The 27,377-nt window shown below is 45.2% G+C and overlaps 1 long non-coding RNA gene across 1 annotated transcript; it reads right to left on the bottom strand.

Moving 5' to 3' along the window:
* Positions 1-440: 440 nt before the first annotated feature.
* Positions 441-21,795, bottom strand: LOC142084933 (uncharacterized). Its single transcript, XR_012674491.1, has 6 exons — positions 21,741-21,795; positions 15,008-15,103; positions 14,664-14,926; positions 14,336-14,521; positions 5,930-5,971; positions 441-1,405 (listed from the first exon to the last, which is right to left on the bottom strand). It is a non-coding gene; the product is annotated as an uncharacterized LOC142084933 (long non-coding RNA).
* Positions 21,796-27,377: the final 5,582 nt, after the last annotated feature.

Here is a 27,377-nt window from a genome sequence, read left to right as displayed (position 1 = left end):
GCATCTGATTTTCTATGTTATTACACCAGCTTTAAGACCATACAATATGACTCTGGGCCTTTTTACTGATGACAAGCAAGACCCACCACTGTATCTTTGTCCTTTTCTAAACACATCTGTTTACTAGAGCCTGTCCTGTAGAAGTAGATTGCTTTTCCTGAATCATATTTAAAAATCAGTGCTGTAAACTGTAGTCCTAAAAAAAAAAGGCAATAGAAAAGGTGTGACCTGAATGCATAAGAATTTTTTGAATGAATAGAGCCCCTTAATATTTAGTTTTGCCTAATGAAGTAAGGCATGAATGTAAAAGGATTACTATTCCCGTAACGTTCAATTCACACACACAAAGTGTCATTCATGGAACCTGGCTTTAATTTTTTTCATATAAATAATTAATGCTGCATTTAAAGCATGTTAAAATGTTTTATTTCTTAATCAGCTAATTTGACTGAGAAACAAAGATGCCTTTATTTTCATTTTCCTTTTCCTTGACTAGAGTTACTGTAGTAAAAGGTCCCCTCTAGCTTTGGCCTTCACTCTCAAGTTTGCTGCTGCCAATTAGTTTTCTAAAGTCACTATTTTACAAAATGTTTCTCACTTTTAAAAAAATGTAATTGAATGTCTATACATCACAGAGTTTCTTGTGTTCAGACACGGGGTGTTAAACATTCTTTGGGTTGACTTGGGTCAGCTTTAAAAAATCTCAGACACTGAAACTTGAGAAGCAGTCGTGTGCTATAGTGTTTTCTCCACATCCTGTTAAGTATTAAGTGGTTATTTAAAATAGAGTTGTTATACTCAGCAACTGACTTAAAGTGCTCGATATAGTTTACAAGACGATTAATTAAATGAGAGCATTGCATGTGATGCACATGTATTTCCATAATCATTCACATTGGCCTATAGTTGCCCTTTAATTTTCATACTAATTAAAGTTACACATTGAACTGCAAATTGTAAATGGCTGCATTTCTCAGTAGATGTTAACACTGATGTAAGCTGAATGGCAAATAAAAAACCCCAAGAATTAAGCAGAGTGTTTTTTGACTCTGATCCATTCAAGTTTCCCTACTCATTCCATTACTGGACCATGTCCATATTTTAACAAGACTGCATTTTTTCTGTGTTTTCAGCCCCATATTTTTCTGAGGTACAATGTGCTTATTTTTTTGTATTGTGTCTGGTTAGTTGGTTTCCATCTGATACAATAGAGCAGTTATACAGGCTTTGCAGTTACAGATTAGGTTTTCTAAGTGGTGGTAGGACTGAGGTTTGTAATCTGATGGGCAGAAAGAAAGAAAAACGAAATGTGCAGCTATTTCACCAGTAGTTTTACCTCTTAATTACATCTGACCCATTATCCTCCTTGATTCTTGTTCAAATCTTGACACGGCTGACTAGGAACCTGAAATGCAAACCAGAGGGCTGTACTTTCAGGTCGCATCAAGGAAGGGAGGAGTTACTCCCTAGAACATTTACTGGGACTTGGAAAAGAGAAGAAGCAGATAGGAACAATTATCCCGTGGCTCACACAGCTGCTGGCATTTTGACTTGGCACTCACTCTGATGGGGACCACTGCATCCACCTCAAGCAGTCTCTAGCATGTAATGGACATATGGTAATTGCTATTGAATGAGAAGTAACCTTGGACTATAGGCATATGAAAGACACCTTTAAAAAAAAATCCTTGACAAAAAAACCCTCTGTCATGGCCAACAGCTCAAAAATTAACAACTAATCACTCCTTTCAATGTGTCCTCCATCTAATTGCTTCCATGATGAGGTGGGTTTTTTTTCCTTTCAGAAATGAGCATTATAAAAGATTTCTTTTTAATTTAAAATGAAAAATTCCTCCACTCCCAGGTGACCTATCCAAGAGAAATAATAATAAGCACTCGATTGCTCAGAGAGCATCAGCTCTCACACATATTACAAGGCTGAGCGTTCATGCTCTCTTACACCCCCCCACCTCGCTCCCTTCCCACAGCGTGTCCTATCTCCAGATCCTAACTTGGCTCGGCCCAAGATGTTATTTGTTAAAATTAACTTTCAGATCAGGCTGGAGTCAGTGTACTTGGCAAGGAGGAGAGGAACCAAGACTGCAAGGGAGGGAATGGCTTCGGGAGGCGGAGAGGGAAGCTGCAGCCCAGAGCAGGGGTTTTCGGGGAGGGGAGCAGGCCACAGCAGCGCTGCAGCAGGACGCAGCAGCAGAGCCAGGTTTGCTCCCAGGTTTGATGCAGCACCGTGCTGTCCCCAAGTCCCTTCTTGTGGGCCAGGCAAAGGCTTCACCTACATCTGCCCCCAGCCCCCCGGGCTGCAGCCACGCAGGGCTGAGCCCCTGCTCCTGCCTTGGTGAGGGCACCCCAATGTGACTGTTCCTGTGATATGCTTTATACTAGAAAAAGTCTTCTGAAGTTCAGTTGTGGCAATGCTGAACAGCCACGCATCGCAAAATGAATGTAATCACGCTGAGGGAAAACTGATAGACTATGGTAATAATGCAAGACCTTTTTTTCCCCTCATAAACCAAATTTCCCATGCATTTCTGGAAGATTAATTTAGATTTAGGGAGGTTTTGAGTGAGGTACTGGAAAAAAGACTCTAAATGCAAGGCTGGTTTCTACCTGACCTTAACTACTACATCCGCTACCACTGCTCCAGTACATTTATATATGGAAGTGTACATGCACTTCAGCTTAATTACCTCAGGACTCTACAAAAGAATGCCTTTAAAATGTTTTAATTGCAAATTTAGTCTTTCCAAGAGCTACACAACAGTGGTATCATCCATTGACTAATTAACCATGTATTTGAGAAAAAAATAAAATAACTCTCAGCTACACGGACACAGTCCTGCTTGCCTTAAGTAGATGATGCATGTAAAGGTGCACATACAGAATTAAGTAGTAATTTGAGTTTGTTGGATTTTGTTTTTCCTTGGAGACTGGTTGCTGTAAGTATAATGTTAGATTTATCTTCAAGTTTACCCTCAAACTCTGTTGTAAGAAAAAAAGGGTTATAAAGGAAAAAAAAAAATCCTAAAAGAAAAAGCTCTTGAAGCTTTCTGACTCCCGTGACACAAAAGGACTTGGTGCCTGCTATGTTTCCAAGTGGGAGGTCCAGCTGACTCTTCCACTTGGAAACAAATCTCCTCTCCCCTCCTCTTGCTCCCCTAACTTTCCTTTGCACTCATCTACTGAATATAGCATGGACTTTCTCTTCCTCTGTTGTAGCCTGCAGAGATTGCCTCGGATGGAGTATGGCTGGTGAGGCGCAGTTGGGCGATTTCAGTTGCTAGCAGGGCAGTTTGCTCTGCAGAGTGCTGGGCTGGCACTGCAGCCCCAGCGGGACCACAGAGCAACCTGGAATAAAAGCAGGGCTGAGCGGGGCTGCTTCAGCTCAGCAGGGTGCTGGGCATCCAGGAAGGGCGCTTACACGAAAGCCAAGGGCCTGGGAAGTCTTTCATCTATCCAAAACCAAACCCTTTTTACACAGACTCATGACAGCTGGTTATGATGAGCAAATTAAATCTGATTTCAAAGTTACTCTTGGGCACAATTTTCAGGTTTTCATTCAGGAAATTCTCTAAACAAGCGCTTAACTTTAAGCACGTGCCTAAATCCCATTGAACGCAGTAGGATTTATACACCTGCTTTAGTGCTTTCCTGGGCAGGGATGGCCCCCAGCAAGTGGTATGTCACATCCCAGGAGTCCCAAAGTCCAGGTGGCTTATAATCATCCAGGTTTAATTGCCAGTGCCCAGCCAGCACTGGGATCACACCACCACTAACCAGATTTTTATTTTAGTGCACATCCTGCCGTATTGCAAACCTGCCGCAGCCCTGCAGGCAGCTCTCCTGCTAACGAGCTGCAGCATGGAAATCTGAGCATGAGAGCCATCTAAGAAGGTTCACAGTCACAAACTGCCACTGTGGATAGCAATGCTGTTCTTTCACGCCACGAATAGCACATTAGAGCCATTCCTTGAAGTTGCAGCTGGGGCTTTTTTCCCTTTTTTATTCTTCTGAAGACCGTCATCACAGTCCTGGCACAGCTGGGATAGCACCAGGAGCCCCAGCACCAGAAGTCCTCTCCTACCGCGAAGCAGAGGAGGCACATTTGTGGTAATCCCCCTTTTACAAGGTACGGATGAGCCTGCTCAGCGGCAAAATTAGCATGCTGAGAAAAGCTCTTCTCACCTGAGAGCAGCAAACTGTAGAGCTGGTGGGAGGAGACGGGAAAGGAAAAGCGGAGGTTGGCAATATGACAAGTAATATAAAGTAGTTTTTGGAGCATTAACACTGACCTAGGCAAGACACAAAGTTGAAAAGTAGCAAGCATTTTCAATGAAAAACCCTCCATGTTTCATAAACTTCCATTCATTCTTGTTACTTAATTGGAAAGCAAAACAAGAGTTTTAATTTCTGTTCCCTTTCTCCGCTGGCAAGATGGGAAAGGAAACAGAGAAAGAAAGGGTCACCACTAAGCTTTCTAAGGTCTTTCCTTTTGATACTGTGACTTGCTTTGGTTATTTTTTCATTACTTATTTTCACTAAAATAAAAGGTCTCCAGAAAAGCATTTGTTTTGGTTAAAACCAAAATTAAATCTGATCTACCATTGAGGGAAAAAAACGACTGGCTCTAAGGAAGACAACCTCTGTATCAGTGTGCTTACATATTAAAGAGGGTGTGTGCGAGTCAAAAATGCACTGACAGACCAGCATAGGTCAGATCCATGAAAAAAAAAAAAGGATTTTTAACAATCTTTCAGCCCTCTCTTTATTAGACTTTAATTAAATCAATGGGTCAAAGCAACAGAGGGGAAAAAATGGTTCAGCTAGGGGACACTAATCAACCCCTTTCAGTGGACTGAAAGATATCTTTTAAGCAAGAACTAAACTTTAAACCAACATCTGCCTCATGTAACACATAAACATAGACATTATTTCTTAAGAAAAATATATGTGTAGGACTACCTTTTCTTGAAAATAAAAAAAAAAATTTATAAAAGGAAATATTGCTAATAATCACAAGGTAAGTCAGTGAGCATGCTTGAATGAGAACAATCGGGCAAATTTTTTGGGTTTTGGTTGAACACCATCCTTACACATCGTGAATTTTAGAGAACCCAGTGCTGAACTGAGCACCAGCTCTTGAGTCGGTTGTGGTTGGATTTAGAGGATGACACAGCTGTGTTGATCATTAGACTTGTGAGTAGTACTTGAACCATTTAACTAGATTAATTGAAAGTCTGGATTTGCCTTTTTTTGTCCTCACAAACTTTGGCTAGAAAGCTGAATGCTCCCTAAAATCCGACCCTTACGCATGACAGAAGGGACAAATTCAGTTACGTCAATGCAACCTCAGTAGCATCAGGAAAGCTGAAAGACTTCATCCCTGTGATGGAGGGTGGCACTTGAGCCACAGTGGTCAACATGACTGACAGAGTGAGTGCTGGCAATACTCAGCAACAGAGTCTGGCCCCCAAACTAGCATGTAACCCCCCTGCAAGAGCTGTATTGCAAATGTGGACAATGCAGAGAGAACACATTGAAAGAAAATGGTTAAGATGAGCATTCTGCCTTGAAGACATAAATGATTACTTGTGAGGATATTCAAACACAAAAACATCATCCCTGTTCTTCACAGCATACGTACAGCCTGATTGCCCTGCAGGAGCCAAGCCAAGCAGTGAAGCCGAGCCGGCACGCAGTGTGGCCGCGTCCCTCTGTCACAGCACGAGCCCAGGGGAAGGAAACGTGACTCAGAGCCGGAGTTTTCTCCCCTGCTCACTCCTGGCTGCGGGGGAAGTCAACTTCCCCATGCCTGGGTCATGGCTGGGGACAAGGAACACCTCCCCAGTTCTTGTCTCTCTCCTGGGTTTTGTGCAGATCAGGGACATCTTGAATACATTTGTCTGATTCTTACCCTAAACGCAGACCCAGGATCCAGGAAGCTCCTGTTACGGCCCTACAAAAGAAAAGACAGATTTATTGCCTTCTTGATCTATGCGGCATTAGGAGACAATCTTACATCCTAAAGATGAAATAGTAAATTTCAGCTTAAGTATAGCTATCATCAATGAACAAAGTCCGATTCCCAATATTTGTCTATTAAATAACATATAATACCTCAAATGAGCTTATAATTGCAAACTTGCTGGTTCAGGTACTGTTGGTCGTGTAACACTGCTAAGGGAACTACTCCCTTTCTTATCTGAAGAGCATTTGGAGCTGCATTACATGTGCCATTTAGCCAAGGAGAGTGGTGGTCTCTCCAAACCCCCGAATGGCTCTGTGCAATTTTCATGGCAGGATGCATCCAGGAAATATCACCAAGTTGCCATACAATTTCTCGCCTTATTATAATAATAATAATTTGTCTCTACTGCTTAAACCACTGTTGCATGAGAAAGTTAATACTTCCAAGGCACTGGGTGGGATACCTTTCCTGGAAAACATGCTCTCAACAGGAAACCCAAACACAGTGCTAGAGAGTTATCTTAAGTAGATTTAAATAATTAAATCCAAAATTCTCAAACCACTTGCTGTTTCAAATTTATTTCTTTAATAACAAGCTTGTTTCAGCAACACGCTGGATTAGGGTTTCATTTATTCAAAATTTAAGGTCTGTCCCACTCTGAGTGTTATTTTAAGTATTTAGGGGAATTTTTGTGCTTGTGAAAACGAAGAGATTGTTGCATTATAAATTCATTTCCTCTGTTATTGCACAGGCCATGCACAGTGCAGCTGTGAAAGCGCCGTAAGAGCCCCAGCAGTGTCCTCAAGCTCAACCTAGTCGGGCGAGCCTTTGTTTTCGCACAAAGAGGAGCTGGCCCGTTCTCATGTCCTCAGCTACAAGTACTTCCTAAGCAGCAATGCCGACACTGCTTGGTCGTGCCGAACGAAGAGGGGGCGTTTAATGACGGCGAAGACTGTCCGCTGGGGAGGCGGCCCAGGCGCAAACAGCCTTTTCTGTGCAGGACTTCCAAGAGGGGTCGAGCCCAGCGCCCACAGCGTTGCACCGAGGGGCGGAAGCAGCTCCTCCAGCAGGTGTTGCCTCGTAAGGAAGGGCTCAGCGGCGCTTGCCATCCGCACGAGCAATTTTACAAACAAGCGAGTTTCTTATACGTTCTTCATCACCTCCAGGCGTTCATATTCTTTTTAAGTACAGGAACATTAATTAGATTTTGACCACAGACCCCGGATTTGACTTACCCTGACAGGGTTTCCATTAGTGTAATCTGTAGGGGAATTCACTGTTTTAACATCTGTGCGCCTAAGGCCTATCTCACATTTACTGCCGTAGTCTGAAAAGCCTCCCTTGTATGGCTGTGTGTTTCTTCATGCTCCCAATTTCACAGAAGTCATTTCAGCACCAAACGGTAATTAGCAAAGGGATGGGCCTCGGCTGACATGAATGCAATTTATTGTTTTCCACAAGGCCCTGAACCGAGCAAACAAAGAACGCAGTCTTGCTGTCTGGCATTTTATTAACTTGTATTGTGCGATGTACCTTACTGAAGGGAGATCTCCGAGTAAATGCAGCAGCTAGTATGCAGTAACATGCGTGCTTTTGAAGAATATTAATTTCAGTTCAATTAGGCAAGTTTTGTGGGACCTCAGCCTCTAAAATAGGACAGCCACTTTTATAATTATCTTCTGTATTAACTTTATCACCACCCGACTTTTTACATAAATGCAACCTTTCATCTTTAAAATGCCAACACTTCTTCAATTTTGGCAACCGTACAGCATTGCTAATTATTTGCTCATTATGTGTGGTTAACTGATGAATCATTAATAAATGAATGAATGGCTAATATATTTTTATGGTAATTGGAGATATAACTGATTGCAGACTTCCTTTGCTTCTCAAAACTGCCCTGAATGAGCAGTAGCTGCTTAATTGTTTACAGATTATATTTATGCCACTGACAAGCTCTTCCCATCGCTGTGGTTTATCAGAGGTGAGCCCTCCCTGTGCCAGCCGCCGCGGGCACGGAGGAGCGATGCTCTCCCTTCCCCGCAGCCTCGCAGCAGACGGGCACACGCACACATTTTGGACGGGTTTCCCACCAGCTCCCCATGATGGCTGGGAGCAGGAGTACTGACACTATCGCGTTTATTATCGGCATTTCCAAGCAATACCATACCGTGACATGGAAACGATACCTTTCTGCAAGTGTTCTCCCGCAGTCTGGGTGTCTGCAGTGAGTACCACAGATAGGGCAGAGAAATCAGGCTCTGGTGACATTTTGTTTTAACTCCATACCGTGCATTACAGTAAATGGCTTATATAACCTCTCGCTGCCAGTGCGCAGTTAATGAATTCAGAGATAATTGCTGGGTTGATTTCTTTCTTTCTTTTTTTTTTTTAATAACCTATCTTTCCATAAATCATTCTTAGGGTACACAGTTCCAAAACACAGCATTTAAATCTGCCTGACAATTCAAATCAAAAAGAAAAGATAGCAAGATGGCCAAACAAGGCTCCTTTAGCTATGCACACACGTCCTGAAGATCAAGTTAAAAATGCAAAGGAGATTACCAATTCTTAATTATAATTATTTAACCAGGTGGGTAGTTTCTCTAATGAACATTTCTATGAAAACAGAATAACTAATGATGGTCTTAAAGAAGTCTTTGTCTTCCCATGTACTAATGATCACATTTATAAATATGCAGGAAGGCCCCCATGTACATTGCTAATGATAAGTAATTAAGCACCAGGCGTCAAAAGCTATAGAAAAGGGTCAGGGTAATGCAAGAGAAAATTAAAAATGCAATAAAATAAGTTGTGGAGCAAGATTAAATTTCTGGCTTCTGCAGGCCTGGCTATAAAGAAATCTTTTCCCTCTTCCGTATAAAGCAGGGCTGCTGTGGGGTATCAAAACAAAATCTTCTAAGTGCTTTCATTAGATTTTACTTGCCTCTGTGCTTGTACTCATATTAAAAACAAGTGAACCACCAGCCATTTAAAACAGACGTTATATTCAGTAAAGCTGCAGTTTCTCTCAATGTTTATGAGAAATCACTGTAGCTGAGATTATGACTATCACCAACCTCCTCAGAAGCATTTCAAAACTTCTGATGAAAGAAAACAGGGACATATTAAAATTGAAACCTGATTTTGTTATTATTTTTTTAATCCAGAGGGCCACGCTTGAAGGGCCCGTGTTTTGATTCCTGGCGGGGTTCCCACCAAGGAGGACTCAGACCCAAGAAGCGCAGAGGGCTTTCAGCCCGTGCCTTTGGTTCAGCCGCTGAACCCACACCACAACCCGCCACGAAGCATTAAAGGCACTTTCCAAATTAAAAAGAAACGGGTCGTCTTTAGTACCAAAGACGTGTTTGCCTCTAAATGTAAAGCCGTTAAATTCGGATAACGCTGATGCGCTTTCCTGGGAGCTCAGCACGGTGCTGTGGGAGAGCGGAGGTCCCTGTGCTCCCGCCGGCTGCCGCAGCGCCCAGCGCTGGCCTCCCTCCGGCATCCTCCGGCCACAGCTGCTTGCTGCAGCTAATCCCCCCGTGCCAAAACCCCATTTTCTGCTGCTGCAGTTCAGGGTTCAACAAGATGACAGTCTGGGTCTAAGGGAAATAATTTACTATTATTATTTCTCACTGAAAAGCAGAATTAAACTTGTTTTTAAAATCGTGGTGAGGAAACAGTAAAGTGTAGAGGAAGGGAGAGACAGAGTGAGGGGAACACGAATGGGCGCTGTCCCTTTGCCATGCACCTCACAAAATGGCCGTGTTTCTGTAGCTGCTGCAGCCCTGCTGCGGTGCGGGACCGTGGCCTCCCTCGCCACGCTCCCCCACGGGCAGCAACTTCACTTCAGAAGATTCTTGGCCTGATCTCAAATTTAACCAATGGGTTAGATTAAAACACACACAGTCCTGTTTAGAGCTCGTGGACACCGTGGCATTAATTGCAAATAACGCTCTGGCATTTCTTTCAGGTGAAACCAGTGAGTGTCGCGCATTTCTAGCCTTCCAGGACTTCTTTTTGAAAACAATCTTAATATTAGACTTCCAAACTGACCTTTCATTGCCTCACGCTGGGTATTTCTAGCCCCGCCTGTAGCCCGGCTGCGGCTCAGGCTCTCACACGAAGCACCACGACCAGAAGAGCGTGCAAGCTCTCGCCGGGCAGCACGACGCGCGCTGACAAGTCAGCTTGGTTTTCGCTTTTATGGGCTATGCAGGCCAGCCTGCCTGTTCGAGCTGTTTCATTTTGTCTGCAGCCGAAAATCAAATAACCTGAAATAAAGCCTTGACGGTGAGCCACTGCGGCACAAGCGAGCGCACTTGGCCCTGAGAGCGCAGCGCGTGCTGCTGAGTCGCGGCACGCGGCCAAGCTCCGCCCAGGGCTGAGGCCCAAATCCACCCTCCGGAGGTGACTGTCCCCTGCAAAATGTCCGAAGGGACATCTCTGAAGGAGACATCCTCGGGGAGTTCACCATCTCCTGACGCTGTCACCTTCTTCCCTCAAGGGGCGAGCCCACGCTCGTGGCTGCGCTCGCTCTGCCAAAGGCCACGCAGCCCCACGCAGCCCCACGCGGCTGCCCCACGCGGCTGCCCCACGCGGCTGCCCCACGCGGGTGCCCCACGCGGGTGCCCCACGCGGCCCCACACAGCTGCCCCACGCTCTGGGACCGCCCGTGAGGAACAGCCCGAACCGCTGCGGTGCTGCTGCCGTGGCCAGGGTCTGCAGGAAGACGGGACAAGTATCTGCGTTGCTGCTTGCAACTGCTAAAATGCAAGAGGGATAGGAAAAGCAGGTATTGAATTACAGTTATCTTCAATTAAAAAAATGTTTATCTTTGAAAATACATATCTGTTACTGACAAGCTCTGAAAACCACCGCTCCAAGCCTGTCAGTAAAACCAAATGTTAAATGGAAAATATTTGCCAGGATTTAAAATTAGACCTACACATTACTTACAGATGTTTCAATGAAAAACACTTGAAACTCAACCACATAGAGTAATAAACCCCACAATGGTGTATTTTTTTTATACTTCAAGTTAATTTTTATTATATAAGTAGCCATACGAAGAAGCCATTGCATACTGCTTAAATTAAATGTGGAGGAATGAAATCAGCAGTATCCCTTTACAGCATATGGTCCAGCAAATCAAATTACAAAGCTTTCCACATCTCATTAACTGCAATGAGTACAGTGAGATTTCTAATAAGTCACTTCTTTTTCATGTGAGAGGTGAGCAGTGACTTATTGTAAGTATTCTCACAGGATGACCCTTGCGCTGAAATTAAGAACTAATCTAAAATGGGAAAGGTCATTTGGTCAAGTCTGATCATAACATTTCCTCGTTATTGTTTTAGTTGGCATTGAAGCACATGCTTTCCCGGTGCACCAGCTGAAAAATGCCTTTGATAATTTCACTGACAGCGAGTAACCCACACACTGCCATTTAATGAGTTTGGGCAGGATTAGCTGACAATAAAGAATACAGTATAAATGTTTTTATAGAATGAATTTTTCAGCAGGAAAATTTCATATAGGCGTACTTAACTAATTTATTTGCATTTACCACTGAGATGTCAGTCCAAGTACCGCTCTGGTGAAAACTCCTGGTCCCCAATTAGACAGCAGCCTCCCGAACCTCAGCCTTCCCTTGGAGGGAACCTGCTCCCTGCCCCTCGCTCACGGCCCACCTGTAGCCGCAGCTTTGTTTGCAGCGGGCACGCCAAGGAGAGAACCGCATTCAAACACTCACTTCCTCCTCTGCACAGAAAATCAAATCGTCGTACAATTGCTCATCATGTGGCTTTGCTTTATGTGGATTCCTGATTTAGTGGCAGATCTGGTCCAGGAACTGAGGCATTCCTGGCTCCCCGTCCCAGGCTTAAATCTCTAACCTGAACCCAATCTCCCTTCCGCCATCAGCCTGAAATTGTTTGCTATAGGATATGTTGACCATAAAAATACAGCACAGTGCACAATGAGAGAAACATCTCAAGACAGTGGAAAAGAGAAAGCTCAGCCAGGCCAGCTGAAACACTTGGGAGGAAAATCAACAGGCTGTTTTTAGCAATTACAAAGTTGTTGGCTGATCTGATGTAGCTGGGCAGGAAATTCCATAGTTTTTGGAAACCATTGACAAAAATGTTCTGGCACTTGTATTCTCCATTTTGTACTTCAAGAAGAGTTAATGCACTGTGCCCAAGAAGTTCAGCATGCAAAAGAAAATGGGAGAAAGCTTTTCAAATAAATATGGAGATGCATCGTCTTCCACTGAAGAAGAAAAATACTGTGACTTACTCGAAACCTCCTGACGCACCACTCTAATGACTGGGCAGTAGCAGGAACGTGATCGTTCCCGCTAGGACGTTTCACTTGGTTATTAACCTCGTGGAAAATTCTGGAGGACTGTAAACCAATCCTCAAAGGATGGATTTCTTATTTGGTCTAAAAACACTGCCTTACTTTTGTGCAGCCACTACTGAGAAGTCTGAAACCAAGCTACTGTTTAGATTTACTTAATTCCCCCTTCATGTTCATTAAATACTAAGTTGTTATTTTAGGGCACCTCAAGATGAGTTGCTAGAGCTAATTTTTGGAAAAAGCAGTGGGTTTTTTTGCACAAACTCAGCCCGCAGGGGATGTTCACGTCATTTCCTTTGAGCTATTTTAAGCATCTACCATCAAACCCGTTCAGAAGCCCTGAGGTCCTCAGGCCACTGAGTGGGGACCAGTGGGCACCCGCGCCCACCCCAGGCCCCAGGAAGAGGGGGACACGGGCTCAGAGCACCTCCATCAGATGGCAGGCAGCCATGGGCTTGCCTTGAGCGGAGGCTAAGCCCAGGATCCACGGCAGCGAGGAGAACAGAAGGAGAGGGCGGATGGGCACCATGAGGCTGTCTGGTCCCACCGCCCCGTGGCTGCACCTGCGGAGCACCAGCTCCACTGTCAGCTTGTGCTTCCCACGTCCCCTCGGCAACAGCCAAGCCTGCTCTCACCTGCTTTCCAAAACATTGGGTGGGTTGGGTGGTGGTTTTTTTAAGTTGCATCTGAAAATTCAGGGGGTGGGGAAACCTTAAAAACGCAAGTTGGAACAGTGATACTCAGACTGCAGAATGCCTGAAACAACAATTTTTTTTGGCAAACATGGACAACTCTCACATATCTCACTAGAATTAACTTTTGACCTCCAGACCTCAGAGAGTTGGAGTTTCAAAAAATGCAGCTTTGCAGTGAATTACTACAGTTCTTATGTGCATACAATTGGGTAATTATGTATGCAAAAGTTTAAACTAATTAAGGCCAGAACAGACAACGTACTTTGAAACAACCTGAGTTGTTTTGCTGCAGTGAGTTAAGCTGAATGCAACAAAGAATTTACTAAATGAAAGCTCAGCCTTTTCCTTTGTGCAATGGTCACACTGTCCAAAGTCCTTCAGCACCCCCAGTTATACGCCACTGTCTTAGCATCTGCTGAAGATCCGCAGCAGAAGGAGGACAGCGTATGATGGCACAGTTGCAGGGCCTTTGGTGGAAAAGGATCTCATTTAAGAAGTCATTTGCCCCTCTCCACTGAATTCAGCTGAAGCTCTTGATTGCACCTAGATACTACATTTATCTAACTACATATTGACATTCTGGGCGTATGGGAAAAAACTGGAAAAAGCTGAAATGATGACACACTTGAACACAGCACCCTGCAGCTGTTCTGAAGGGATTAACTTTCAAAACATGGGGAGCCTTCAGTGAACTTTTAGCTCCTACTCCAAGAGCTTGGCCAGGCTGGTCTGCGTGAAGGTTCAGGGCGTACGGCGTGGATGCGAGGTCACCCCCCCAGGCTCATCAGAGCCACGACTGAGCAAAGCTATCGCTTTCCAAGCACAAAATGTAGGCAATTGCTATTAGCATTTCCATGCATGTTTTACTTTAAATAGTTGCTGGTTGCTCATCCTTCCCGTAGCTGAAAATTACCTACATACCTAAACGCATACCCTTGTTATGTGCCTGCATATATTTATTTTAAAATAGCTTATGCATATATAACACAGAGACACAAAAGTTCTCCAATGTTTTTTCCTGGAGAGGTAATAACACAGAAATATTTAAGATGATTCAACAGTGGACGGCTCGGCAGATGTCTCCAGCATGGTGCAAGACATTAACGTCTGCTGACTCATCATCGGAGTTAATTCCTGCCTGGCTCATGTTCCCGTCATCTCAGCAGCAATTTAGTACTTGGTAAATTTTCTCTCATCAGGAGTAAATGTTATCACAGACTTGTGATTATGTGCTATTTGAAACTGGTAGAGCTAAAGCCATGTGTGATAATAAAAGGTAATTGTTTACCTTTGAAGTTGATATCTACGGCCTTCGCTGCGCTCTGCAGGAAATTGGGCCAGTCCACAACCGCTCGGGCGGCCAGGCTGTGTCTGACACCCCTCGCCAGGGCGTGAAAATGAGGTGGGTGCACGTGCAGAAGTTGAAACAAGCTAGCGGCACTTTTATAGACTTGTTTTCCCCTACTGAGTGAAGCTGAACACAATAAAAAATTCAGTAAGGAAAAAGTTCCCCTTCTATTTAATGTAATGACATTGCTGGCTAGTGTGCAGCAATCGAATTTTCTGCCAGTGGAAGGATGAGCGATGCAATACTATCTACATATCCATAAGCATACCTGAGCACAGATGCAAGTGTCACAGTCATGATGGAAGGTATGGGAGTGCGTCAGCGTGGGGCTGCCCGGTGGCTCGAGCCCAGCCCTAAGCCAGCAGCGCTGCCGTCTTCGCGGGGTCTTTGGCTGCGAGCAGTACCCGAACACCTGAGGCCACAGTTTGCTATGCGTACAGCCAGGGACACAGCGCAGCCATCCTCACCTCCGTGTCCGGGACGGGTCACCCCAGCATCCCCGCAGCCGATGCGCACCAGCTGATGGACACCCTGCAGGAGACAGCATTTTGGGTGCTCCAAGGGCAATTTCTCCTTCAGCAGGCAGAAGCTGGGGTGCAATTTCACACTGACCTTAGGAAGAGGAACCATCAGAGCCCAAACCTGGCTCTCCAGCAACCAGCCTGGCCACAGGCAGCAGCAAGCTCCAGCTACCATGAATTCCCTGATCTAAGAAATAGGGAAAGGCGTAAATCAGAAATACCAGTTGAAGGGATTTAGTGTTTGTAACATAGGCTATTAACATGCTGTTAGCTTTCACAACTCATTTTCAGGGGATTATAACTATTCCTAACAGAAATGGCCAGGGAGATGAGAGGTCTCCACATTTTTGCCTGCTTTTCCTTATTCTGCCTTATCCTCCCAAACAATCCACGCTGGAATTCATAAATAAAGACATATGCACATTTGGAGCATGTTCAGATCAATTATCCCACATCTTTTTTTTGGAGCTGGGAAGAAGGTATATTGCCTAAACGCTAATGCCTATGGATCTTTAATATTAATGTGATGCTCAAGAGATAATTACTTCTCATGAACCGGAATGAGTCTGGCCAAAAAGGTTGAACACATCCAAAATTCAGCTGATTTCAGTGCAGCTAATTCTGGTCAAGGTTTTTTTCTCCCCTGCTGGACACACTGCCAGATGTAATAGAAATAAGCCCCACTGAAACTGGCTGAGGATACGTATCATATTCTGATTGGTAACAGATTTGCAGATTATTGGAGGGGGGAGGAGAAATTACTAAAAACCAAAAGTCAGTTAAAATACCATTATGGTTCAGGCATGACCCCCCCCTGAAATAAGAGTCTTTCCCAAGGAGGATCCTCAGATGGAAACGTATCTCCTGTCCTGGCACAAGATCCCAGAAGGAAGCGAGAGGAAACCGTTTACTGTAACCCTGCCCATGGCTGAACGCAAGAAAACTCTGGCGCCAATGGGACTTCTGGAAAAAGAAGAAAAGATTAGGTTTGGATTGAACTAAAATCTGGGAACGGCAGACCTGTGGCAGTATGCTTTGTGGGTAACCTATAGGGAACGGCAAGGTTCAAGCCAGAGTGAATAAAAGCTGCCTCTATCACTTTACAGAGGGAGAAGCATCTCAGTCTCTCGTATCAAGGCACGGGAAGAGGACAGCCCTCGCGTGCCTGCCCTGCAAAGTGACACTGAGCCCAGCTGCCCTGAGCATGGCGAGTTAATTCCTGCAGCCTGGCGAACAGCTCCTCACCGTAGGACTGCCTTCCAGAAAGCTGCCCAAAACAGGGCTGGGAAGCAGGGAAAGGAGCTCGCAGGCAGCCCAGCTCTGCCCTGGCTCCTCCGTCCTGCTGCGGATGAGTCATGTACGGAGCCGGAAAGGAAATAAATGCAAACACATGGCAGTCAAAATGGCTTTCACAGAAAAGAAAACATTGGGCTGGAGCTGCTGTAGGTGTGCAGCACGGAGCCGGTCCCGCGTGGGACGGGCACCTCTCAGTGCGCAGCTTTGTGCAGCCGTCTGCCATGGCACGGGGAGTTATGAACATTTCCTGACTTGCTAAAGCTCTTCGCCAAGGTTGGGCTAAATACCTCATTTCTTCATAGCCGGGTGTTAAATGTTTGATTTACATGGTCCTGTTTGACATGAGAAAGGCTGGAAAAGGGCAAAAGGGGCAGTAGAGCAAAGGAAAAAGACAGCAACCCTGGATACAGCAGGAGTGGAGGAGGTGAGAGGAAAAATCTAGCTGGAAAGAATACATCTGTCTATTTCTAGTATTAAATGCAAATATACACTTAAACATATAGGTTACAAATTCAAATCTGGAAACATCATATATTTATCCCGTGCCACTTTTATTTCATTTCCTCATACAAGGATTGTTTAATAGTTTTTAATTGCACTATCATATTCTCACCTTTCCATAGCACCGCCCTGCAAAGGAAGGTATAAACTGAGAGATTAGCCATGGTGTAGCAGATCCCTGCTACAGGACCTCCGTTTCCTTTGCTTTTGAAGAAGGCTTTCAGCCGAGCCTGGTCTTGCTTCTCCTCAAGAAGTACCCCTGCAGCTGCTTTTGTTGAGCTTTCTGCTCTGACAGGAGTGTAAAAGCACCCATAGAACATCCCCATAATTTTTATTTTGGTGGTCTGACAGCATCTTCCCAACAAGTTAAAAAAGATTACTATCTTTTCAACAAAAGCTCACAAAATTTGATGGGACAATGGACAAAAAGAATTTACTCTCCTGACAGACTTTCTCCACTCCCCCTCAAAATGATGTGACTTTTTACAAACCATGCCGGTATGGCAGCTTCTTAAAAAGTCATAACGGTTTTGCTCTAAGCACCGTCAACATAATGAATTTTACCAGACTCCTCTACCAACACAGTCTGGACCTTGCTGTGTGTTCTTGGGCTTTATTCCTTTTACCATCTAGGAAAACCTTTCCATTAACAAAGAAGATGCCCTGTTTTAATAACACAATGTGTCTCCAAAGTCAAAGAAAATACTCGTTATTAAAGATACTCACGGAGCAGGGCCATGACTTTTTAAATGCCTGAGTCATAAAATATTTCAACCCATTAATATTAGTACTTCAAAACTGAGAGGAATTCTGTAGTTATTCCCACAAATACTTTTCATACGTATAGCATACTCTTGGATCTCAGGTTCTTATTTGATGATGAATACACACATACATTTCAGGCGTAAAGGTGTAAGAGTACTGTCAGCTATGGCATGTTTTGTTAGCATGAGGCAAGACGCTCTGCTCAGCTTTTGCATAACGATTCAGCCATGATTTTAAGTATTCAATTCTACTTGTATGACTTCTTAAAATTCCCTGCAATATAATTATACTGATGGGAATGCAGAAAGATAATTGCTTTTAGAGAAAAGTTTCTCTTTTGTTTCACATTCATCTGGCTTCCATAAATAGAACAAGAGACCTTGAACAGCAGCAATGTGTCTCTAGCTATTTATTTACAAAGCTAGACCTTGACAAATGTAATTTGTTCAATAAAATTAAAAAGGATGCACAATAATTCATTTAGACAAAAAGGCTTGAAAAGGAACGTCACCGGGAGTGTGCCTCATCACTGGAAGTGATCAGCTGATTCCTGAAGAACTGGCAGGTGCTCTCTTTTTGGAAAGCAGCAGTGAGGTAGTACTTAGGAGAGGAAAAAAGTGAGCTAGGAATCGGAGCAATTCTTTATTCAGGCAATAATTATACAAATTAGATCCATGAAAGCCAGAGAATGACTGTGCCTTGAACCCTGTCTGTGTGCATAGAACAATGGAGAAATTAATAATTAAATCTATTACATATGCTCATAACTCAGCACAAAAGATACTTCACTAGCTCAAACAATTCTGCATTTTCATTTGAATAAAGCTTTCACACATTTTTTCTCATTATATATGTATTATATTTTAAATTTAACAGCTTATTTTGTTGCCTTTATGTCTTGAATTAATAAGGCCACACTTTAATGCACTAATGTTGAATAGCATTAGCATGCTTTACAGTCATTACTTGGGGGGAAAAAAAAGATCCCTAGTTTCCCAGTGGTGAAATCAATTTGCCCATAACTTCCTGTCTCTCACAACCTCTGCTAGCATAGCTTGAAACTTTGTGCTGCTTTTCTTACCAAAAGACTTGTTTATACGTTCTGGCTGCGGACGGGGCAGGATCTGAAGGTAGCACTATTCTGTTAAGTTTGCACAAACAGTTCAAGAACAGACCGAAATCTTTTCAGCCAGTTAAAGCAATTAGCAGGCCAGATACACCAACCTAATGCTATTTCCTTTGCAAGAAATAATTTAGCCTCAGAAACACAGATGGCTCAGTGAGTTCTGACCCAGAATTATTTTCCCTTGGCCGGGCAGGGGGACGCAGACACCCGCGGGGCTGGCGGGGGCGTGGAGGCGGGCAGGGGCTGGAGGACCGGCTGATTTCGCCCCTTCCCAGCTGGGAAAAAGGACCGGCTGCAGCATCTGAACGCCGAGGGTGGAGGGAAGAGGAGATGGAGAAAAAGCACTGAGACACTTCAGATGTAAAAATTACCGAGAGTTCCTCCCAAGTCCTGCTTCCTAGACGGAGGCTGACTCCAGGCCCTCGCAGCCTGCAGCCCACGCAGGCCCTCCGAAGGCTGCCAAGCCAAATAACGCTAATTGCATTACAGATTGCGAACAGAATTCACTGTTCTTTTCAACTAAACCGAAGACTTTCCATTTCCATTTTGTTTGAGGAATTTAAGTGGCGCGCGTATTCCTACCGCCGGCTGGGATATGGGGTTAGGAAAGGGGTGGCAATTGCTCACGCAGGGGCCAAAAGCAGATCTGTAAACTTGAGAAACCAGAGAGGTAACAGAAGGAGCACGCTAGAGACTGTCAGCTGTGGAAATAGCCGCCTTGGCGGAGGCTCGCTGCCCCTCACCCATGTTGGGCAGTGCAGCCCGATGGGGGTGGCGGGACCCCGGCCCAGAATGGGGAGTGGGGACTCTGGCTTGGCCATGGCCGGTGCCTGCAAACCTCCCGCGCCCTGACATGGGGCACCCGCACCCACAGCCGTGCTCCCCAGCCCTCCATGGGAGGCACCGGTGGGGTCAGCCTGCAGGGGACACGGAGACACAGCACCCTCACCCACCCCCCAGAAATGAGAGCCTGGGGCAAGCAGTGCCGAGGCTACTCCCTGGGCGCCAGCGGGGGAAACACCCCACCTCTGGAGGCACAACCACGGCTAGCGGTGCTTCCTGCGGCAGCACACACAGGGCTGGTTTTCAGCTGTTGCTAGCATCAGAGCACAAAATTCTCCCCATTCCCCAATACATTTTTGGGAAAATTTAAAAAGCTTTAAAAACTTCAGTAGGAAAACAGATGCCCATATTTAACTTAAAAATACATCATCCTGTTACTTCCTCAGAAATCTATAATACAGAAACGCATGCACGTGTCCTGTCTCTTTTTGCTTAGTTGCACATGTCACATTCAAAATCTCTAACACTACCCAGTCTTGAAGTACTTTGCAAGGATGGCTCCCGTTGTCTGGCAGCTCCAAGGAGAAATGAACTTCAATTTTTGGAGTGAACAGAAATTCTGACAAACCCTCCCATCATTCATTTAATGTGGGAAGACTCTAGTCCTCTTGAAAACCTCTTCAGGATTGCTAACCTCACTCCATCAGCTGCAATGTAATATACATTTCGCACTGCAGCATCCCTTTCATTGGTGTTTCAGCTGAACAGAGATGTTATGCTGTCATGCTTATTTAAGCAGAAGGGTTATCACTGTTCCTTCATACAATACTATATTGCTCAAAGGTGCAATAAGAAGCCAAGAAATATGCCAGAAAGGTTCGAGAAAATAAACAACGTCAATTTGCTCCTTTAAGTATCATCATGACAAATTTACCGGGCAGCTGGTGAGACAAAATGCAGCACTTTAAATACCTAAACTAATCAATAGAAAGAACCGAGTGTGCAATCCATTTTCTGAGAAGGGCAACCTTTTAAGGTTAATTCTTCATTCATACAAATACAATGCAAGGGTCATTACTTAACTTAAAGCAGCCCTTCATTATATTATAGTAATTAGGCTCAATTTAGCACTAAAATTAGCCACCAGAAAAGCCACCCTACTTAAAATAAGGGCTAAGCCCGGAAAGGAAAAATAGCGCCCGTATTCATCCCAGAGGGAGGTCCCTCCCATCCCTCGCTGCTGCCGCCAGCCTCTCGCTGGCGGTGGCGGTGGCGGGCGGGGGGCGGTGGCCGGCGCCCCCGCGCGCCCGAGGCGGCCCGGCGGGGCGGGGCAGCCCGGCGGGGCGGGGCGGGGCGGGGCGGGGCGGGGCGGCCCCGCGGTGCCGCTCCTCGTGCGCCATCTCGTGGCGGCTCGGCGGCTCCGCAGCGGCCCCGCGCCCGCCGCTGCCCCCCGCCCCGCGGTCGCTAAGCCAGGGCCTTATTCTCTCCCCCGCCGGGGTTTTGGGCAGTTTTTGCTGTACAGAAGCCTCTAAAGGAAACGAACGATTAAGATGAGGTTGTTCGTTTCCTTAGCGCTTCGGCCTGCTCTCAGAAGCGAAGCGTAAAGGGTAGCAAGGCAGGGGCAACGGGCGTGGGGCAACGGCAAGGAGTTTGTCCCTGCCGAGCTCTCCTGAGCTTGCAGCCCCGTAGCTGCCTCCCGCGAGTTGTTCAGAGCCTGATAAAGACTGAACTTAGCAGCTAATGGTTTATCTGTCCGCAGGTTCAGCTCTGAATGCCATCAGATTAAAGAGCAGGCCCTTTGGCAATAGAGTGATAAAAAGCACAAATCATCTTTCTGATTACCAGTCATGTCACTGTAACCGTACAACTGCCACCTCCTAAAAAGGGGAGGGGGGCAGGCGAGCAGCCTGGATGCAGGCAGCACCCCGGCTGCCCACTGCTTTCGCTCCCTCCCCACGCCCCGCCAAGATCTCGCGGCAGCTTGGCACAGACGGAGGTCCTGCCACCGCCCCTGGACTTGGGCAGCCGCATGTAGGTCCCTGCTTGCAGAACAGGGTCTTGGCAAAGAGCGGGTGAGGACAGGGCCTTGTCTGGCTCAGACACCACGCTCCCAGGGCTCTCCGGCAGCACTGGACTTCAGTTACTTGTTGGCCAGATTACTCTGTGTGTTAGTGCCAACAAAAAAAATTTCCTGTATGCCTTTGGGGAAGCCACTGGATCTTGCCATGCTTCAATTTTCCCCTTTATAAAACAGAGCTAAGTACTTTTTTTAACCATATAATAGCACCATAAAAATCCTGTGCTGTTTCCATTATCCTCATCTCTGAATATCCCTACTTTTCTAACACGTTACCTGATTTCTGTCCCCTGATGGGCTCAACTGCTACTCCATCATCCTTCAAATATTGCTTAGAGAAAAAAAAAATGTCTGTGATTAAAGAAACGAAGCTTTTTGCAAACCTTTCCCACGAACATTCTCCACTGTGTCCTAAGTGACACCAGAGAGCATCACTGGCATCACCATCTGCTGAGATAAGCACCCAAATGGGGACAAATACAAATTATCTGCACAGTGCTGGGACAGACAGAGCTCTCGCAGCCGCCGGCCCACCACACCATCGGTATTCATGCACATTCAACTCAGAAGAAGGAAAAGGATTAGCAGCACTTCTGGTCAAAGCCAAGGAGATAGCACGAGTTTAAAACGGCTTTCCCGTGGCCACACAGGAAATCTGCAGCGAGATGGAGGGTATGACCGGAGACTTGTGACCATGGCTCACGCTGGGAGCGGCAAGGGGCCACCCCTTCAGCAGCAGTGGAAGGGCACATGCATATGCTTTCGAGAGATGCATACGGAGCAAGCTTAATGCCTTTCCTCAGCATAACCTATCAGCAACACGGTTGCAATTGGCCTAAAAGGTGAATTAAAAGTGAATTCCCTCTCAGCATTTGCATTGGATTTCTTTGCTTTTGACTTTGTTTCTCATAAGTAGAGCATTACTTAAATCTAGTGAACTGAACTTTAAAATGAAAATAAATTCTTATATCTATTTATTAAAAAAAAACACAAAACAGGTCTTTTGCATTCCATGAGAGTCACCTGCAACACGCAGCCACGGAGGGGCTGTCCCCTGTGCGTGCTGAGCGCTGGTGGCTGCCAGCAGCAGTTCCAGGCAGGAACTGATTTCACTGGTTTTCCGAAGGTAAGTGCATTAGCACAGATCCCTGCCTGAGAAGACCGAGAAGTCAGAGCAAACACAGGAGACACATGACATCTCCGACAGGGAGGCCACAGGGGCGGCAGAGCCGTGGGACGCTGCTGGGCCAGCGGGGAGGGGATTGCTCGGAAGCGGGGGCAACGGCAGCATGCTCCTGGTGAGCACCACCGATGTCACGTGCCCTGGACAGAAGGATCCTTGTATCCCCATAAAAATGGAAAAGCTTCTTTTGAACAGGGGGGGCAAAGAGATGTAGAAACACCCGAGTTCAAACAAAGTTTTACGAGGAGAGTTGGAGTGCACTTGGCCTGTAAAACCGCCTAACGGTAGTGGCAGGCCACCGCGTGACGCACTGCCTGGGCAAAGGCATCTCATGGTGGTGTACAATCAGGATATGCTGCAAGTTTTATGAGAGGGAGACCACTGCCAACAGGTGATTGAATAGATTTTCACATGAGGAGCAAATGATGGACCTTGTCAGGGATCAGCAAGGGGAAAGACAGAGACGGCCGCTTACCTTGACATGTTTCCTCCACACAAGCCAAACTAATTGCACACGTCAAAAGGCAAAGGCAACGCATGGCTTTCGTCCGCTCTCGATAACGATCAGATAGGGCCCTTCCTGTCTTCTCCAGCAGCCCTTCCTCCAGCATAGCATGCAGAGGAGGAAGAAAATACAGCTTTGAAGGTCAGGTAATGGCCTAATTAAAGCAGAATTCCAACCCCAATGCTGCAGCCCTGCCCTTTTGAAGCACAGTGCTGGGTCAGGCTGTCGGTTGTGGTTTAGTGCACTGGTGCTGTTAGCACACCCCTAGTAATACGCTCTTTGGCTTAACGTGGGTCATTTGACATGCAGGTTTCTAAATAATTGCAGCAAGTGCAAAGAGACTCGTGTTAATTTTAAAGCTGTTATTGCCCTGCGAAAGGCACCTACCCCCAGCCCCTCTGGAGACAGGGAGAGCTTTCAGAGGCCGTGAGAGCAAGTCTCCCCTTCAAACACCAAACCGCGGAGTGGATGATCAGGGATGGGGAGGACAGTACAAAGGCCTTTGCAGCAATGGTTGGGCAGAGTTTAAAACTGTTGCTTGCCCAGAGCCCCAAAAAGTGTGCGGTGGGCATGGAAAGCCCTGGGGGCATCGCTCTCTAAAGCAGATGTGATGCTACAGCCCTCAGCTTGCACAGGCACATATTTATGGCCCAACAGTATTTCTTTAGAGTGTAGGGGAAGGTAATAATCTTTTTGACAGCGTTACCGCATGGCAAGGGCACAGGTGCTCTTGGGCATGTTTTTAGTTAAACATAGGCCTGAATGTATAGCAAAAAATTACAGGGGTTTTTTGCATTATCTCAGTCCAATATCCCCGTGTTTTCATTCTGTATGACTAGTCCTTGCTAGGGCAGGGGAAGATGCTTGCTTTCTTCTTCAAAATGAAGCAAAAATAACCTGCCTTTACTGCGTTAAACATTAGTAGAGTTTGGGCAAGAGGGATGTTGGTCTGGGAACACAAATGGATGGGTTCTATATAATACGATGTTTTCTACATCTCCTCAATTCTTCCCACCGGCTGCATACTCCACCACAAGGCTATTTGAAGAATTCACTAGACAGGACTCTGAACCACCACTGTTCTCAATGGCTACAGATGTCAAAAAGGATCAGATCACCTTCTCTGATCTTTTTTTCCTTAGTTTTTAAAGTGGTTAATATAGCAGACAAATGAAGAAGGTAATAATGACATTTCTTTTCTCCAATCACACGAGACTTCAGAAGCAAGAATCAGACCTAGGGGGAGAAATGCAGGCGCAATTGCTGCACTCTAATCCCCTACCGCTGCCAGCACAGACAGCTGTTCCTCTTCTGACCCTTTTCCAAATGAGTCAAAGGAGTTAATTCCAACTTTCAGAAAGTTGTTGTATGTTGCTTTATTTCCCACTTCAGGGGCTAGGATTCATTTTGGAGTCTCAAAGAACAACGTCTTGTACCCTGATACGGCTTCAGCCAACAACAGCAAATTCGAGGGATTCATAACTCATGACCAGCGCTGCAAATACAGCGCTCCCCAGACACCCACTCCTGTTCCTTGACCCTTCCCGGTGCCTGAAACATGACAGGCAAGTACAAAAATTAAATTCCGTATTAAGACATAAATTATTATTTTATTATATTAAAATACTAGAGGTTAGTATACATTAATTGGGAGCATTAGTCATGCCAAAGTAGAAAGTTATACGGGAAGAAAATTAGTGAAGAGACATAGGAGGAGCCCTTGCAGGGCGCAGGAGGTCTCAGCTGAATTCCTGGCTCCTCCACAACGTTCGTGCATAGCTGTAGGCAATTCACCTATACCAACATCCCTACTATATTTGCAGGCACCACACTTCTGCACTTAGGAGTGCAATGAAAAGCCCAATCTTGCTGTTATCAATATCAAAACACCTCAGGCATACCCACCAGGTCAAGGCCCCGTTCCTCAAAATTGTTCCTGTTTGCTGTACCCGACGGCTGGTAGCAACGTTCTCGCTGCCGGCAGAAATGGGAATCCAGCTGGGCCATTCCCTCCCCTGCACGGGGCATCCCTGCCAAAGCGCCAGCGGGCCCACGCTGTAGCTGGGCAAGGGGTGAGCCTGCACACAGGCAGCAGGGAGGATCGGAAGATGCGGTTTCTCAGGACAGATAAACCCCACGCGTGTTTCAGTGCCTTCCCTCTGACACAGGACAACAGTCCCAGATTTTCTAACAAAAACGTTGCAAGGGTAAGAGGACTCTATTCAATGCTGTTTGGTAATAATCAGATAATGGCAGCCACATGCCAATACTGCTTACCAACATAGGCTTCCTTTTGATCTGCAGCACTATTGGTTTATGTGCCAATAAAAATATTTATGTGCAATAATACTAACACAGCTCTTACACCAAGTTATCTACAAAGAACAAGCATCTATACTGCTCCCAAGTAGGAAAAGAAAGCTCTTACCTGATGGAGAGACTTTTCTCTACTGGATAGATGATGACGACAACAGATGCGCAGAGATGAGTAGAAAGATGAGGAGTGCAAGACGCAGGAATTCACCTCCTCCATATACATTAGTCTACTTGCTTCACACATGCAGGGTGAAACATCTGTCTCTGATGAATAGCTGTGGGGAAGTTACTTAAACTTCTCAGTTACACTCTATGTCACAGATTGGAAAATCATCATTCCTAAAACCAGACACCAATATTCCACAACTAACCTTCCTCCTGCCTTTCAATAGGCAAGTCTTCGCCCAGCAGCCAGTTTTGCCCATCACCTGCACGTTCTTCACAGAAATTTGAGACGTGAACAAATGTTGCTAATAAATCTTATTATCTGATGCATTTATAGACAGCTGACGTATTGGCAGTTGAAGCCTAGAAACCAATCTGCAGAACCCTAAGAAACACTCCTAATCTGAAGGGAGGTTCAGAGAGCGGAATCCTATCAGTTTTTGAAGTGATGTGGGTGGGGTTTTGCCCCAGCTTTGGGCAGATGGAGAACGTGGCTTTGTTTTTCATTTATGTTGCTTAAACATTGTTTCTCAAAAATCTTTTAAGATTTTGTTGCTGGCCTGTTTTTTATGGCGGCAACATCACATGAAAAACAGCTATTTATTCTGTGAGGGTTCCCCCCGCCCCCACCTGATTTGGGAAGAACCGCAGTATGGGGTTTTTTTGATTTATATGGAAAGAGGAAACCACCCTGGGCAAAAAGTCTACAGTCAGCAGAAACAGCACTTTGTCTTCAAAGACTTAGACACAAGGCTCCCAAATGATTAATGTTCCTAACTCACATTTTTCTTGCAGATGTGATTACAGAAGAGAATATGAAGAGGAAACGATTTTTTAAAAAATTGTTAGAAATGTATTTTCATAACAAGGAACAACAGAAAACAATTTTCTGGGTGGTTTTAAAAGAATAAAGTCAACAATTACAAACTCAGATGCCAAACTGTTGATGGATGTTAATACCTTGGCACCAAAACTAGATATTCTGCTTTCCTAGAAAGTTATTGATACTTGCTCAACCTGAAAAAAACAATGCACGAACAATTCATTAGACAACTACATATTAACATAAATACCTAAATTCAGGCTCCACATTTGCAGAACTGACAAATACTGTTACCACAACACTTAGTTTGCATCGCTTTTAGCTATGAAATATCACAGACTCCAAGAAATTTTAGAATATCCTGTATGGCTGCGATACCCAGTTCCCCATTTCCTAGTCTTCCGCAGTATCTTTGGAACTAGACGGTAAGACTTCCAGTTACCAATCATTATTTGAATTTGGATAAACAAAATGAGATTGACATGGGGGAGGGTCTACCAATGCAGCTATAGAGAAAAGCACATTCTTTTGGATTTTGAACACATCTTTTTCATGCATTTGAGAAAACACAAGAAAAAGCATGAGTTTAAATCAACACACATAAGCAGAACATAAAATGTTGAAACAAATTTGACAGGCATCTCAATGTCTATGATAAACCATGAGAGCGGGGTTTGTTTCTCCCTCCTCTCTCAGTCACAAGGTACATGGTTGTCTCGGAAAACACTGTTGTTAAAGGAGCAAAAAGCTCCAACATCAGGATCTTTCACTGCAGAAAACTCTTTTCAATTTGTTTCCTAGGTACTCGAACCGAGTAAAGCCCAAACTGGACTGCTCAAAGATGCTGAGAGGCCATTTCAGACACACAAAGAAGGTGGGTTTTGAAGGCGCGTTCGAGTGTCCGCCTGGGCGTGCTTGCTC

Source organism: Calonectris borealis, chromosome 8 (assembly GCF_964195595.1).
Source record: "Calonectris borealis chromosome 8, bCalBor7.hap1.2, whole genome shotgun sequence".
In the NCBI taxonomy this organism is placed as follows: domain Eukaryota; kingdom Metazoa; phylum Chordata; class Aves; order Procellariiformes; family Procellariidae; genus Calonectris; species Calonectris borealis.
The sequence above is the reverse complement of the archived record's forward strand: the minus strand, read 5'-3'. Positions and strand labels throughout refer to the sequence as shown.